Here is an 18501-nt window from a genome sequence, read left to right on the forward strand (position 1 = left end):
TTTTTTTTTTATTCAGTATCAACAACGAAGTTATTAGCTAACATTTAATTTTTTCTATTGGGTGTACATTTTTATATTATATATGGTATTTACATTAGTTTTTCTTTATACATTTCAATTTTTTTTATTATACAATATTTATTTTTTTTTGGATCGGAATAAGGTCCTAACGCTTCATAAAAATTTTCTGGAATTTGGTATTCTTTTCTGTCCTCTGTGTAGATTAGACAATGGATGATAATGTGATTTATTGAAATTATTATGTTGTATGAGGGGCATATCATACAATATCAGGTGGTTCAGTTTTTCCCATCAGGGATCCATGGGATAATCTCGTGTGACAAATTCCGAGTTTGTTAAGTAAGACTTCTTCTTTTCTGTTTAAGTTGTTGGGATTTGGCCAGAGTGCCACTGAGTGTTTTATTTATTTTAGTTTGTTTTTGGTTACTTAGTACCATTAAGAATTCCATAAATGAATACAGTATTTATCAACATTTTTATGTATGTCAACTACTGATGACATATTGTGAGTGAATTGTTATTGGGATTATTAATTGCATGTCGGGCTGTTTTATCTGCTTCCCTGTTCCCCTTTGCTTTACTGTGTTCTGGAGTCCGTATAAAACGTATATGTTTATTGGATTGGTGAATTAGATAACTTATTTTTATGACCAAGGAATCTGTCTGTATACTATTTCTCAAATTGGATAGAATACTGAGCGAGTCGGTACAGATGTCTATTTTAGTGTTATCTATTTCAAGGGCTGTCTGGATTCCTTTAAGAAGAGCTACGTATTCAGCTGTGTAAATACTATTGTGGATATTCAATTGAAATAGATGAATTGCATTATGATATACGACTGGTTTCTGTTTTTGAAGCGCCCGTATATATTTGGAAACGAGGGTAATTTGATTATATTATCTCAGGAAATATTGCAATGAGTATATTTTCGTGACACACTCTGTACAGGTATATTATATTTTATTATATTTTAAACTAAAAAAAAAAAAAAAAATTGTTAATTTATACTTGATAATATTGATATATTATACATATTATTTTGGGTTTATAAACATTCATTAAAAATATATTATTTGATATTTTATAATCGATAAGCTTTTTTTTTTATATTTCGAAAAATGCATTTTCATAATCTTTAGTATTTCTTGTAGGAGTATATACATAGTTATGAGAGTACCAACCTTAGACGACAGAAAAAATATCATTAACACAAAGTTTCTCCAAAATATTATTGGTGGTTCAGCCGATGTTCAATCACTTCTTTCAGGCTTCATCCGTGTTCGATCAGCTCTATAATTCCATTCGTTTTTCATAATCATGCTACTTATAATTTTGGATGCAATAGCCTATACTCTATTAAATAGACATTACCTATTTATGAATCACGTCCACTGGCCTGTCATGCATAGTTTAAACGTTTTAACATAGTTTTATCAATTTAATTTCAATAATATATTAATAATGTTAGGTGAAAATGATTCTCCAAATATTAAATTGAGTACGTAGAACTGGGAAATAATGTAATACCACTAATAGTCAACCAAAGTAAATTTGATTAAACTCTGGTAAAATAACTTGTATATACTTGTATTTTGTAAACAATAACTCGAATATACATGTAATTTGTAAACGCTCGTATATACAAATTTAATATCATTTTAATCTGACAATGATGTAGGTATGTAATATACTTATTATTCAGATATCTGACAAGAAATTCGCAACATTTTAACATGCAAACTTTATAACTGTCAGATTTTTTCAAAAACTGAATGATTAAATCCATGTTCACTTCCATATCTTATCAAGTAAGATGTAAGATCTGTGCCAAGTATTAGAGTAAAAATGCATTTCCGGCACCATGTTAGTCAAAACATTGAATACATTGAGCCAAGTTTTAGAATCCAGCACAACGAAAATAATATAATATGTCCAATTTAAATAAATGTAAATCGTTCAATTTGTTTGGATATTTTAAATAATTAATGATAAATTTCAATATAATTTGATCAAATATATATTTTTATTAAAAAAAAAAATAACATTTTATAGTAAAAATCAATACCAATACATTTATTAGTCAAATAAAACAAAATTTAATTCAATCTAAAATATTATTTATGTACATTTGTAACACACACACATGTATAAATAGCATATTTTTTATTGGCAATTAAGAGGTATCAGATATTTACGAGGAACTTTGTAACGAAAAAACTATGTAAACATAAACATTTCAAGTATCAATAAATAGTTTTAAAAATTGTTGACAATTATGTCATTTATAGAAAACCTAAATTTAAACATTCGGTAAAAATTTCAAGTCTCTACGATTAATATTTTTTTTTGTCTACGACGTAAACATAAAGAATTCGATTATGTCGAAACCGGTATGTTGAAAATTTACCGTTTTCGCGTAATATTTCATCGATTTTTCGGAATTACTTAAAAAAACCATTGGGAAATTCTTATAATGACCTCAACCCCTCCTAGAAGTACAACTAAACAATATTTCTTATCGGAAATATCTCTTATGATCGCGGTAACCGGAGAAAATCTTTCGCGAAAATAAAAAAAAACACGCATGACAGTACAATCAATAAATTTTTCGTTTCGTTAACCTAACCTAACGTTAACTGGGAAATCACGACAACGGGATTTACGTGTTACGATACGTATACTTTGCAGAGCCGTGTCAAACATTTCAGCGCTCCGGTGCAAAATTTTTTCTACGGGGCTACTGGACACAGGTAGCATATTAAGTGCAGATAAGGGCGCCCCCTTACTTTTAAAAAACTACGGTGCCCGGGGGCGATTGCCCCCTTTGACCCTCCCCCATAACACGGCCCTGATACTTTGTGACAGAATGGGTACATCTTGCTGGTGGCACGGCTCGAAAAATACGCACGTTCACGTGCATGTTCGTACGTAATATGTGAACCATTCCGTGACGGTTAATTAAAGTTTCGTGAAAACAGGTGGTTTAGAACAGCCGTTTACACGAACGGTCGTATTGCAGACGTAATTATGGAGTCTTGTATGTGCGTGTGTGTGCATCGGGCAGAGACCGAAAAAATAAAATAAAAAAATAAAACCACATAATGAAGTAATTAAAAGCGATCGCAACTAAAGCGCGTACGTTTACGTGCGCGGCATCGCGGTAAAAGAAAAAAGGGACCCACAACCCGGAGCCGTTCGAAGTGAGACGCATCAAACGGCGAAAACACGCGCACAAGTGGCGGCGGTGACGTCTATAAATAAGTAGTCGGCGGTGTGGAGAAACGCGCGTACGGTACCGTAATCGTAACCACCGGTGCGCGATGCAATAATATGCGCGCGTTCAACACGAGTACGCCGAGCGATTGCCCGGGTTTTCGGAAACGTTCAGTCCAAAAAGACGTCTCGCCGAAAAATTGTTCACGTCGTCGTACGGTTCGACTCCATGCATCCATGTTTGCGTACGCCAACCGAAATGGTTTTTTAACCTGTTGTTCTCCTTTTATTTGAAAAAAAAAAAAAGCAGCTCAATCTCAAAGGATTTCCGAACGTGATATAGGAAAGTTCGCGTGGTTAATAACATTTATTTATTTATCTTTTACGTGCATATTACGACTTAACTCTCTTCCGGAAATAATAGCAACGAGGCGTAAAAACGATGTATTGCGCCACCCCCACGGGCCGTCTTGAATCTTGTAGCTGCTATTGCATTATAATGCGTATAGTGCGCGTGCGAAAACTGAATTTCGACTACGGTGCCAAATAACAAAAACCGCGTACAGGGTGAATGTATTAAACTGTGTCCGAAGAGTCGAGAGAATATATTTTCGTATCGACGAAAGAGACGATATCGCAACACAACCAGATCCTCGCGGAACAATCTGAATGCATTGCCCATGTCCGTGTTCAGACGATTTTCTGTTCGGCGGTCGTTAATTACGTATTATCGATCGCGGTAAACGTAGCGTATAATAATATTACGACGATGGCGACGGTATTTTAATACTCACGTCGACTGATAAATGGAAAAATGGTGTACTGTCTTATGTATGTTATAGTGAAAAATCTTTGGTCGTCCTTGAGCTATAAAAACATCAATTTATCAACACCGAACAGTATATTATATAATTACACTGTTATTATTATTATTTATGCGTACTTAATATAAATAATTGTCTTTAATTAATACCATTATATGGTGGTCGTCTTGTAGCGTTATGTATATTGTAACGCGCGGCGCAACTTATACATCCCATTAGGTTTCCACTGTAAACGGCGACGAAATCTTGGGGTCTTTTTTTTTTTTTGTATACTTGGCACTCAAGTGGTTCTATCCGCGCAACACCTCTCGAGTAATGATCTGCTGCTCTCTGCGCTCGAATGACCGCGATCAATCGTCGATATCCCACATTTATTTATCAAAAGGAGAAAAAAACATCTGTTCATCTTCAACTTGTTTAGCCGAAATATACGATCTAAAATAAATTTCGTTTTAAAAGTACAACGTGAACGCACAAGACTTTATTGTGCAGCGAACGCATATTGTTTCATACGCGTTGTACCGGCCAAATAAATTATTTTCCAAGGACCGTATATTGCACGTGCCGTATACATGTATTTGTTTGTTTATAAGTTCTCGCGGTGGACGGTACAATGTATCGTGAAATAATCGCTATCGCGGAGTAAATATTTATTTTCAAATGTATTCCGTGCCGATGTATTACGCGTTGCAGGATTTGCATGTGCATATTGTTACGACGAAGAATGCTGTGGAAACGCATTTGAAAAAAACCATACGAGAAAATAAAAAATAAAATATGTAAAATACCAAACACGTAGTATTACAAAGCCGTGTACTTTGAGCGATAAACTGGAAACGTAGAATTATGTCTGTGCGACGAATTTGAATCGTCGCATTACGTCGAATTTTTCGAGCAACTGTAAACGAACCATACAATTAAACATTGTACATCCACGTGTGACCACGTACGCAAAAAACACTTCTAAATTGCGCATGAGATCGTGATACTCAGGGCCGTATTAAGATTTCTCTACCCAGAAGCAACAATATTTTGCCGCCTCTCTTCCCTGAAGTGTAAAACCAAAAATAAGTGTCTTCGACTATTCATTAAAAAGCAGCTCGCCGTTCGTTTTCCCCGTTTCAGTACACTATTACATAATATTTGTAATTAATAAGGCTCATAACTTATAGCATTTACACTTTTTTTTTTTTTTTTTTTTGAGAGGTCCTAGAAATATTTATGTGATCTATAAATTTGTTTCAAATAAATAAGAAGCTAAATACGAAATTTTATGTTGCATATTTTTGCATATTTCAAAGTATAAAAGCTATTTTGCTTTTTTTTTTTATTTTCCTAGTTTAATTTTTATATATTCAGAAATTTGTTATTTACTATTTTGCTTTTTAAGTCTTTTTCAGTTCCGTAGCATTTAAAACATTTTTTCTTAATAATAACAAGTTATAGTAGTATTAATTACTTATAATTATAATTAACTCATTAATTAATCAATTCTTCTTTTTTTTGATTTGAATTATATATTTATTTGTATCATATAGTGATGCAATCGGTATTTTAATAATAAAAGTTAGACATTCTTTTTTTACATGATATTATTTTTTTTGCACATTTTTATATTTTTAGTGCATATTTAAGCACTTATATGAATATTTTTATGAGCATATTATAGCGTTTATAACTACCATATTTAGAGGTATAAATTATGAGCCCCGATAATTAATATAAAGTCCAAAAATAACTGAGTTATTATTATATAAATAAAGTTATAGAAAATTGTCTTTTATAAGACTGATGGTGGTACCTTTGAATAATTTAGTACCTTTCGGTCTGAAAGTCCCATCCCCATACAAATCAACATTAAACCAATACATATATTTTAATAAAATACCATGTCACATAAAATAATCTTAAATATATATAAATTTTGTACGATAGTAAATAATATAAATGATTTTATAGCGTAATATTTTTTTTTATATAATTTTATTTATTCATTCCATTGATAATGCGAAAAAATTGATTTTATTTTATTTAGAATCTCCGTTAAAGTATTATCACCCCTTTTAAGAAGGCTATTGCCTTTACGAACCACACCTTAAATAATGCCCTGGTGATACTTAAAATATATAGGTCGGATATGGGTGAAATGAGAAGTACGAAAAGAAGCAATTTCGACACATTTTTAAATTTACAGTGTATAATTACGAAATGTTAACATGCTTTCGATTATGTAGTGTTGATTTCGACTGACAAACACACTTTAAATGTAAATTAATGACCGTCAAGTAGTGTACAACATATCGACGGTGCATAAAAAAATTTGTAATTATAGCGTAAAAACAATACGAATCGTCGAGATTGGCTCGTGTTCAAAAGAGAAAACCGTAGACGGTTCCCCCTCGATATTCTTGTCCGTCACACGTCACGTTCGATTCAACCGGCTCCGAACGCATAAACACCCGTATAACCGGCAACCGCACCGTCGGTCGTTCGCCCTCGCCGTGCACACGCTGCGGTCCCATTATTATTATTATTTTTTTATGGGGCCAAAGTTTCCACGACAAACGACAACAACGGTTATCGCGAGGTCGCGTACGCGCGTGAAAGCAACTGAAATCTAAATTTGGTGTCGTTTGTGTAATGTTGGGCGCGCGCAAGTGTGCGTGTAGACTCGCAGTCAATAAACGACAACGAATCCGGCAGACCGACGACGACGACGACGACGATTCCTTAGAGCGTTGACTCTTCGAACGGTGGACCGGCGGTGGCGCGGGGAAGGGCTCGCGTCGAGCGAAGAAGGGTTAAAAGAAGGAGTCTGCTGCTGCTGCTGCTGCTGCTGCGGTCTCATCGGTCGGACGACGCGCGGAGGGGGAGGGGGGGCGGGTGTTTCTTGGCACGGCGTTCCGACGCTATTTCAAGATCACCACGCGACGACGACGACGACGACGACGACGACGGGCTGTATACATGTATACGGGCTGCTCTCCGCCCGGAATATAATGTACAATGCACTCGTGTACACATGTACACGAATAAATATTATACTGGCGGTTGTTAAACGCGAACGTCTCGTGCGTGCGTGCCCTTTTTATGTGCGCGCGCGCGTGCGACTTTCCTCCGCCTAACCCTTCGTCGTCACCCGGGTCTCCGGTGCGCGCGGTACGTGTACGTATCGCAATAAAATCGGAAAAGCGGTCGTCCCGCGTGTGATTATTGCGCGTCGCGCGACCGCCGCGCGCGTCGATGGCGGCGGCGGGGCGCGCCCGGACGAGACCGATTTCGCAAAGTTTTCAAATTTCGACCGCTGCCGATTCGCGTGACGATAATATACGTGCTCGCGCGACTTTACGACGACGACGACGACGACGCGTTCCACCCCCCTCTCCCCGACGGTTTCTCTCTCTCTCTCTCTCTCTCTCTCTCTCTCTCTCTCTCTCTCTCTATCTCTCTATCTCTCTTCGTCTCGGCCATGCGTCTCGGAAACGGCAACCGGGGACTTACGCTTTAGGTTGGGAGAGGCCCGGGGGCGAACGGTGATCGAAAGCCCGTGGATTCGTATCATAATCGGTTCGTATTGTGCTCGACGGATCTTTTTAAACGTACGTAGAAAATAAACGTCATGTTTATATATATACGTATTGTTAATGCTAGAATTAAAAAAAATATATATACGTTACCTTTGTGTCTTTTATCCAAATCGTTCCGTCGTTCGTCTCAAGACAACCCGGGACGCTTAAATTCCGTTTTTTTGTGAACGTTTTATTCAGTAAATAAATTAATGGCGTCGCGTGATCGTATCTGAAAACAGTCACATAATTGTGACACATTAATCGCCCATAGATTCACTGGTTTTCGACTGAAATTTCAACACTCGTCGTTTTCTCATCTTGATAAATCAAACGCCATAGAAAAAACGTAATTGTACTATAATTGTTGTTACAACTTGTGAGAAAAAAAATAAATCACGAGTAGATTCGTATACGTAATAGTATTGCTGCGTGGTGCACCAGAGGCACCGGGTTTTTAAAATCTCATGGAAGGCTCACTATTTTATAATCACATGTACAATTTTACCTAAATCTTACCAAAGTCCATAGATCTTTTTTATATGGTTCCTATTTTTATTTTCTTTGAATTACTAAAATATAGTTATTTGTTGTTTTATTTTTCTTAACATTTTAATAGTATTTTCATCATGAAAAATCACAAGATAAGAATTAAAAAATCACAATTTATTTTTGAAAGTCATGTGTTTTGTACAAAAAATGTATTTTTCCGCACTTTGGAATTGTCAATGAATTGGTTTGCAACAAGTTCTAAATTTATTTCTTCATCACGTCGAACATGAACGATAGAAATATCTATCAACGGTGTTTGATTTATTGTGGACCAGACGTATGTCTCAATTCTGCCAAGGGCACAAAAAGATCTTTCAGATGTACATGATGACACTGGTAAAACTAAAATTATGTATACTATTTTGTTTAACTCCGGTAACATTTGACGAAGTGTACCACCGTTTTTCATTAGCTTCAAAACATCATCAACATTTTTAATTGGCACTATCCTTGCTTTTGCTTCGTCCAAAAAACATATCACAGTGTAATTGCAATTTATCACCATCAAAGCGGAATCTATAACATTTAATCATATCTTTATGTAAAGTTTCTTTCCCAATTATAAATCTTTCAACTAACGATAAATGTTCATTATCATTTTGTTGGAACCTTCTACCTAATAAAGCTAATGTTACAAAAATAATCTCATAGAATTAAGCAATAATATGCCTTATAAAATATATTATATTTTTCTCCAATGTCTAAAATTAATAGAAGGTTCTCATCCTTCAGCTATTCCTTTTGATGGTTTTCGGATTCTAGTTTCATCTTTTTCCGTTATGAATGTCGAAAAAAACGTTTTTCTTTCTCAATTAATTTATTAAAATTAAAATTAGTACTTAGAGGATAGTCATGAATTCATAATAAGAAATATTGATTTTTTTTTAATATGGAAACTATGAGGGCTGAGTTCCATCTCATCAAGCTCATTGGAAGGGGGTGAGGGGGGGAGCTACAGCCTCCGAGCCTTACTGTACACGGCACCCTTGCAAGGGCATGTAGTGTACAAACAATTTAGAATTTTTGACTAAAGAACGCGTTTTTTTATATTTGCAATATAAAATATGATCTTTTTCGGTGCGTACACGCAGCGTTACATTTTTAAGTTCGCTTGGAACTACAAACCGCAATAGAAATGATTACGAGAAACCGGTGTACAGAATATAACCGGTGTTCATCGTCGAATATTATGTGGAACTCGAATCGGATTTGTTCGCTAATGCTTGGGTATCCAAATCCGTTTAACATACAGCTTCACGTCGCAATCCGCAAACACGTCATATTTCGTCGTGAATAATTTCAACTTTATCATATCGAGGACTGCACGGAGACGACGGTCGAAACGACGACATGTAATTTTGTCGTCCATTCACCGATACGGCTATTATACGACAGTGGAACAAGTCCAAAAATAGCGAATTAATCAATGAACATACGAGCTCCATATTATTACACGCGAAACGAACGTTTGTGCAAATCTGTGCCAGAAAATCGGGAACCGTTCACGCGACAAATCGAATAATTAACAGATTCACGTTGAATGTACACGAACGCGTGTTATCTTAAATAAAACAAACGCGTCCCTTCTTTTTCTCCGGGAGGGACGTAAAAATACACTCGTACGACCTAATGAGTCTCACGAGATGCGTGCGCGTGTGTGCGTGTGCGCTTAGGGGACAACTCAATTGGCCATTATTAATAAACAGTCGCTCCCTCGTACAACATTAACGTTCCAAGGGTAACTAAGAGACGTGTACGGAATTACCGGGGATTTATTTTGTGGTGACAGATTGAGACCTTTAATAATGTCGAAAACGAACAAAACGAAACATAAATTTAATTTAAGGCCATACAAACACGCGCCATGTAAAATAATAACGTCTACGTTCGCTTTTTAACCGTCGAATCGCATCTGTACTCCACTAATGCGTTCGGCAACAATAAAATAACTGTAGAATTATCATATTTTATATTATATGGTTCGACTCGGAGATTCAGCGCATATGCGCTGTAGATATATCTGTATTATATATGTTTTATACAATGTAATATTTGCTCGAGAATTGAGCATTTTTTATTTTATTTAAATGAGTTTTTGGCAATTATTCATTTAATAGTTTTGATTGAAGTGACTAATGTCTTGTTTTACGACAAATGATCTAGTTTCTATACTATTTATACAACATCCATTAATTTTATTTTTTCACAGGAATAAGTTTCTCAAATAACGTGATCTAGAAAAATAATATGTTTATTGTTTTGCCAACCTATAATTTAAAATATAATTTTTTTTTCTCATAAGTTCGATGGCAAAACAACTATTTTTTATCCGTAATTTATACTGACAATTTTTTAATGCAAATATTATTTTACACTTTTACCAATTTCAATATTATCATATATCCATATTATGCAACTATAAGTGTTTCATTTTTGTGTAAAATTGCACATCTTTTTTTTTGATTGAAAAATATACAGCTATGATGAATATTTATTAAACTACATCGCATTAACGATATCTCAGAACCATTAACTTTAGTATGTAAAACTTTTACTAGAAGGTAATAGTAGTATAATAGTTTATAAATTATCATATGTTTGGGTAAGAGTAGCTACTAAATCGGGTAGTGTCTCTGTCGAATGTTTACCGTTAATTTTAATTATTTCTCATGTAATTTTACCGTCACATAACTTATTTGTTTTGCCTTGTTAATGAAAGAATGTTAAAAAATATATAATTATAATATAATACATTACACAGGAAAATATATGGCAGATAGTTAGTTTCAGTATTTTAATAAAAAAATGTCATAAAAAGATTGAAGTTAAAATTATAAAATTATATCAAATCGAAACGAACAGGATGTTTTCAACTTGTTTGTCTTTCTAATAAAGGACATATAGGATAATCAGAAATGCACGTTACGAAATTGTTGAATGTTTAAGTCATATAAGAATATCGCCATTTTTCTAGCTGTTACTGAGAAGTAATTTGTATTCGTTACTAGCATTATGATTAATTCTGCCAATTCCGGTATTATATGATAAATAAAACAAATACATATTTACGCGAATACATGATGAATTTGAATAAATATTATCTTCTATGGGGGCCGAAGATATAATTATGCAATCAACATGTACTAATATACTTATAGATTATGTAGATACGTAATTAATTTTCCAACATTTGTTTAACTATTATAATTACTTCGTTCAAAATTATTATTTTCTTCTAAAATTAATTACTTAACAGTTTAAAAATAACATGCTATTTTTATTTTCTTTCTTCAATATTTCTCACGTAATATTAAAGCATCATTTTTAATGGTTATTACTGAATATGATACCAAAGAAACGAAAAACTATTTGTTAAGAAAATTACAGTTAAAATATCTTAATATTTAAATGTATATTAAAAATAAAAATAAATACATTCATAATCATCCAATCGATTATAATTTTAAAATAATATTTTTTTTACAATTGAATTTTGGTCAAGCACCGATGAATTTAAATTATGATCGTATTTCATAATAATTTTTATCTTGTTCTAAACAAAATTAATTTTTATTTAACTTATATAGCCTTGAAATTGATCACTATTATCTATTTATTTACGTGTTTATAGAAATTATAGAGGTTGAGTGTATATTGCATATTTGTATACTATGTAATATTTATGCTAGAAAAGAGTATTCAGTTGTTGACACTGAACAGATGTATCCATTTTTGTTAATAAAAATGCTGCCAACTTTGCATGGCGAACAAGGGTTTTCTGAAATTAAAATATTTGCACAATTTTAAATTGTATTTTTGTATTTCTGTAAACAATTACTTGGTTAATGTAAAAGTGCACTGTTTCATGCGCTGATTTTTAAATCATATTTATTGAATAGTTTCATTAAACCTATTTTTATGACTGACCGTTTTTCCTAATTTTAATATAAAAGTTAAATAATTTTTAAAAAAAGACAGTTTTTTAAAAAAGATTTGATTTGTTTACTATTATTTTTATAATGGTTAAATAGAAGCGGTTTTTTATTTTTTTCAGTTTAGCTTGATATTAATACATGTAACTATGTAACTTTTTTTCATTAGACACTTAATTATGCACAAACAATTTTTACTAAATATCCAAAATAATGACATCATATTTCATGACTTCCATAATCACAAAATTATTTACACTAACGGATAAAATATGAGCTATAATTACAGATGAAAAAGTATTCAATTTTTTATCACTACAATACAATTATATTTTCATCATCGAAGCTCTAACAATTCTGAAAGTCCTAGAGTCCTTTCGAACGAAATCAGGAAGACATAGTCATTTTTAATAACTAGTGATTTTCATAGTTCTATTCTAGCTATATACACCACGGGACAACAAACAATATCATAAAAATACTTAAGAAACAGCTTTTTTCCTACCCCTCGTTCGGTAACCTTCATTTGGATACCATCTCAAAAAACATACCAGTAAACGGAAAAGCTGATGAAGCAGCTAAAGAAAGTACTGCCAATATTTATACCTTTATAATAAAACTTATATATTAAGGAAACAGCCAGAATCGCCTTAGAAATAAATAAAAAGGTTCACCAACGACTTTGGGACCATTCCTGCAAGAATCAAACAATAAACTTCACCCAATCAAACAACTTTTGGATTCTACAAAATATCAATTGTAACCATTGTACACCCTCCTTCTAGAGGATTTTTTCCATATCCATTTAACCCAGAAGATATTTTAAGAACAACATTTTAATTTATTAATATTTATTATAAAAAAAAAAAATAAATAAATAAATAATAATAATTTATATAATTAAAATTATTGTTAACTATATAAAATAATATAATAAAATAAATAATTATTTTTCAGTTTGTCTATCCACCTTTATTTTGATCAGCTTATTGGTATTTTTCCATGAGGAAAATAATAACCATCATTAACATAAAATAATTACGATTGATGATAATAAATATTTTACATCAAGATTAGATAAACATTTTGAAAATTATAAATGGATTTCATTTTTTTTTTCGTTCATAAGAAAAAGTCAGTAGTTATTGAAGCAAAACGAGTAAAAATAAATCATAATAATTTGTAACGTCAATAATACAACTTGAAATATGATAAAAAAAATAATGTTGGTTATACTCTATTATGTATTGGTAATGGTACGATAAAAATTGTATAAATAAGAGATATTAAAGTTGCTTACTAATAATTCGAGACCCCTTTGTTGGATAAATCAATCCCCAGAAAATGATTGAAGAAAATTAGAATAGTTTTTAGTTGATAAATAGTATAGACTAAATTTGTTTATAAATATTTAAATTATATACAATAAGTGATAAACGTTACAAAAAAAATCTAAACCCCAATATATATGTATATATACATAGATAACTATAACTCAAGTTCTAATATGTGTGCGTATTCATAAGTTACGATTAATTATTACTTATAGGAAGCCTGAAAGTGGGTACACTAATGTTGGTGAGTGTCGATTATTCTTTTAATTTATGGTTAGACTTACGTTATATGATTAAATTAAATTTAAACACTAAAAAGAAAGATATCATGATGATGTGTCATTATTAGTATTTGTTAAAAATTAAAATAAAATTATTTGTACGAATATATTTGTACATAAGATGATAATATGTAAAAACTAAAATTAACCTGACATATGAAAAAAATTAAAAAACTATTGGAAAAAAATTATAAAATAAATTGTTTCATTGAATACACATAGTCTCATAGATCGTTTATTACAATTAATAGTATAACTATTACACTGTAACACATAGATTAAGCCGAACAATTCTATAAAAATAAAATAAAATTTTTAAATAAAGTATAACTTATAAACATTAAGTATGGGTTTTGAATAAAATATATTATACTGCTTATAAAACAAATATACTAGTTCATGTACATATTACAAAATAATAATTTTTGATAAATATAATTTTACTATAAAAATCTTTGAATGCAAAATAAATTATAAATCAAATAATCTTCTCGAATATATCTAAATTAATTTTGTGGTTTTACTAGGAACCCTTACTATGTAACTAATCATAATTTTAAAATATGTCGTCAATCAATCTGTAGTTATTATTATAATATTTACACCACGGTAGTAGCTGTGAAAAAATATAGAAAGATAATATAAATTATCGGTTGTGTTTTGTTCAATTCTTAGTTCTCAGGTCCACGCGTTTAGCTTATATTACGTAGTAGTGCAAAATAGGTAAAACAAATTTTGTTTGTAATAATAGTAAATACGATTAAAAATATTTTATTGGTATTTTCTAGTTCTGTTTTTTTACCAGAAATCATTTAATAAATTGAGAATACAATATGACTACTATTCGCACCAGGAGCTGGTTTTATAACCCGCGAGAGTAGTATTACATTTGGAAATTAATTACATTTATTTAACTTATATTTAAAAATAAGTGTTTGTTAGATACTATTAAATCATATCAAATAGTGATTTTTAATTACAAATTAAGACACATTTGCTTTAAAAATTCTTTAAAAAAAAAAAAAATGTATAAACTCAAATATATGTTTGCATTTTATCTTATCTGCATTCGTCAATAATGAGTAGGTAATTACTAATTGAGTTTAAAATAAACATCAACTGTTAAATGACTAATTTTTTTTTTTTTTTTTGATCTCTTGAACGACTTAAGTAAAACCGACTATGTCACGTTTCTTAATATAGAGATTCTTCATAAAACAAACTACTGCTTATTTTCTGTAGAATTTCTCTGGCGTGTGATTAATTGATTGCAATAGCCAATCAGTATTTATGAAACGGAAAAACTTTTAAACCATCCAAAAATTAAATTATAAAAGAAAAAAGGAAATTTAAAACCTTACATCGTAATGTTATATAAATAGTTAAACACAATGCATATGTATTCAATAAAATGTCTTAATTAATAATAATTTAATTTAAATATAATCTTGAGATACTAATCAGTAGGGCAGGGATTAATTCGGAATAATCAATATTATCGTCTACACGAACGAGCTTAATGTTTACCTAGAGAGTAGTAACTATTATTGAACGATAATGGTTCAGCGATCTCTCAACGGTCACCGAAGTGTATTTTTAATATTTATTTTTTACATAAAAAACACCTAATCCGAAGGATGTGAGTATGAAATCGAATTTAATTGTACATGAAACTAAATTGTACGTTTACTGTGTCTCACTTGATCAATATTAACATGGTGTACCGGTTATGTCGTTTCTGTAGTGCGCTCTACATTTGTTTTCCTCTGTAGCGTCATGGCCAACAGTATTCAACAGATAGCGTTCTAAATAACGATATTTCCCTGTACTAGTAAAATTAATTTTCGTACATAAACGCTTGTTGTCGCTAGTCGCTCGTCGTAGGTTAAATTATTTGTACACACGCTTCATTAATACAAACCAATATAAATACTTTCGTGATAATGGATATAAGAATTTACTTTGCATTTTCGATATCAAAACTTTTCTAATTTAGTAGGTGATTAACTTTTTCCAGACTGTCTTATACGCTGGATTGACGAAGAGATTTTAACGGGTTATCACTCATTAATTTTTAACAAAATTCAAGATAAAATAAACATATATCTTAAGTGTAAAGAACTCCATTTTGATTTGATGTAGAGATCCATACACGTAAGCTATTTTATGGATTAAACCTTCGTAATCATCTGTACCAATTGTTTGTAATATTATAATCCGTTCCTTTTATACTCCCGAGCTACGATATAATATATTCAAAAGGAATAGAAAACCGTCCCTCAATATCTTATGCTTAACTGGTCATTCCCGAACACGTTACAGCTACAGAGAGGTCGGCTTGTTTTCCGTAAATCACGCAGATTTAATACGAATTGGCCTAAAATGCTGCATTTTTCGTATTACTTAAGGATCAGGTTAGATGACTAAATCAGGTCTTGGGATCAACGTTGGTTTTTTTGACTAGTATGAGACCATACGAATACTTTCTCTGATGTAGCTATATAGAATTATAAATTATATCATACTTAAGCCAAAAATTATAGTTATATAAAAATCAGTCATCTAATCCAAAATCACTTAGTAGTATTAATAGTAAATAAAGAGTATTTTTTCTAAAAACCGAAAATGACAAACATACCCTATATTTTTACATATTTTTTTTTTTTTTTGCTTTGGATATATTAAACAATTAAACTAAAGAAATATAATAAAATTGCCTAAAACGAATGATTTAATTTATACGAATAAAATATTTGTATGTATTAAATAAATATATATTATAAAATTATATAATGTTAGTAGGAAGGGGTTGCCTCATTGAAGTAAATTGATTTGAGAGTCGTAGATCAAAAAAGGTTGCGCACTCCTGACGAACACTGGAGATCCTGTGATTTTCAAGGAAATAATTATAAAAAATCTAAATCAAATCTTGAATATACAAGTACAAAACAAAGTTTATAGTGTTTATTGGTTATAAATGTCACGTATTATGTATAATTTCCAATAGGCAATATTTGTTTTCAATGAGTGCGAAGAAGCCCTTACTACTTGTCCGATATTTTAAATTATTTTGTTCATTGAATTTATTGTGAATAGAGATATTCTGTGTTTATTGCCTTACCTCGAAAATCGCATGGTGCAGTGTGGTATTATTTTTTTAATAACATTTCGAAAATAATAATTGTTTTGCACCCATATTTTCTTATAAGAAACAACTACAAAGAAAATTAAAATTCTCAAAATTAAATTAATTCTTAAAACATTTTTGATTTTTTACGCCAACTACAATTTTCGTCTAACGTTCACGCAAAAAAATACAGTTATAAATACGTATGCCTTCTTGTTGATATTTGATTCATCAGGAATTCACTGTTTCTATTTTTCATACTTAAAAAATTACAGTTCAATCGTTCTATATGTCTACACACGACACAAAAATATTTTACTGCCATTTTGACTCAACATATATTTTGAAGAATATTAAAAAATGTTTGTTACCCGATTAACTTACTTGGCTTTATAATCTTATCACCTGTTATAAATTGTTTTTATATTTGTCAAAAACTATCTTATCAGTAAAAATATATGTTACCTATTTCGTTTTTGATATAAAAATGTGACACCATTATTTATATACTCGTACAATCCAGTGCCAAATGGCCGGCTCAATGTAGCAGCAAAAATATTATCATTATAATTGCGTTTCATTATCTATACGAAACTCGAAAATGTATACATTTTAACGCAGAACGAACACTATCACACTAGCATGAACCATACATCAATATTTGTATTACAACATGTGTATATTATGTATTTGTAAATCAATATATTATGTATAATTTACCCAGTACACAGGTAACACAAGATATACAGAGTAGGCCGCGGGAACAAAGCCAAACATAGACGGGTTTTTCTCTACACTTAATCGGAGTATAAAGTCAGGAGAAGCAACGCAGTGAAGTGTAAGTAACTTTTTTGTGTATTGTTTCAAAAAAGTTAATCATCTATTTTTATGAGGAACAAGGTAACACTGTAGCTGTCAATAGTGTAAGTTGCACGGACAAGCTTAATAACTTTTTGAAACCATAGCTGTGAAGAATAAAGTGAATGTTTGGTTTCGACAAAACGGGACACCTCTTCACACTGTTACCGTCACAATGAATGTCGTACACGTAAGATATTCTCCGGTCGCCTCATCTCACGTTTTGGAGATGTGTATTGGTCCCTTAGGTAACCTGACTTGATGATATGAGACTTTTTCTTCTGGGTTTATCTTTAGTCACGTGTTTGTGAATTAAAACCTCACATCTTGGACTTTAACCTGATGAGTAGAGTTAAAACGAACATTTTAACCGTTAGTGAAAAATTGCCACAGGATGTTCATTTAAATGTTTTAGATCTATTTGCTTCAGCTACGAAGAAGATGAGCGTTATAGTCTTGATGTTATTTTTAAAAAAAAATGAAGTGACACTTATTTACAAATAATAAAAAAATAATAAAATGTTTGTACGTCTAAAGTATATTGAATTATGTCTATCAATTTTTGTTCCTATTCCCTTTTCCTACTCTGTATATTACATTTTATATAAACCAAAACGATTGGTAAACAAATTGTTATGAGAATAATTGAAAAATAGTCACTTTAAAACGAATCATATAAATTATTACTTTTCGAATGAAATATATGTATTCTATGTATTATACACCATGTATACCACCTAACTGGGGGAGGAGTGATTAAGACTGAAGGGACCATACCTTCTTAACTGACTG

The sequence above is a fragment of the Sipha flava genome, unplaced genomic scaffold, assembly GCF_003268045.1.
Source record: "Sipha flava isolate LNK unplaced genomic scaffold, YSA_version1 1_pilon_pilon, whole genome shotgun sequence".
NCBI classification, from domain to species: domain Eukaryota; kingdom Metazoa; phylum Arthropoda; class Insecta; order Hemiptera; family Aphididae; genus Sipha; species Sipha flava.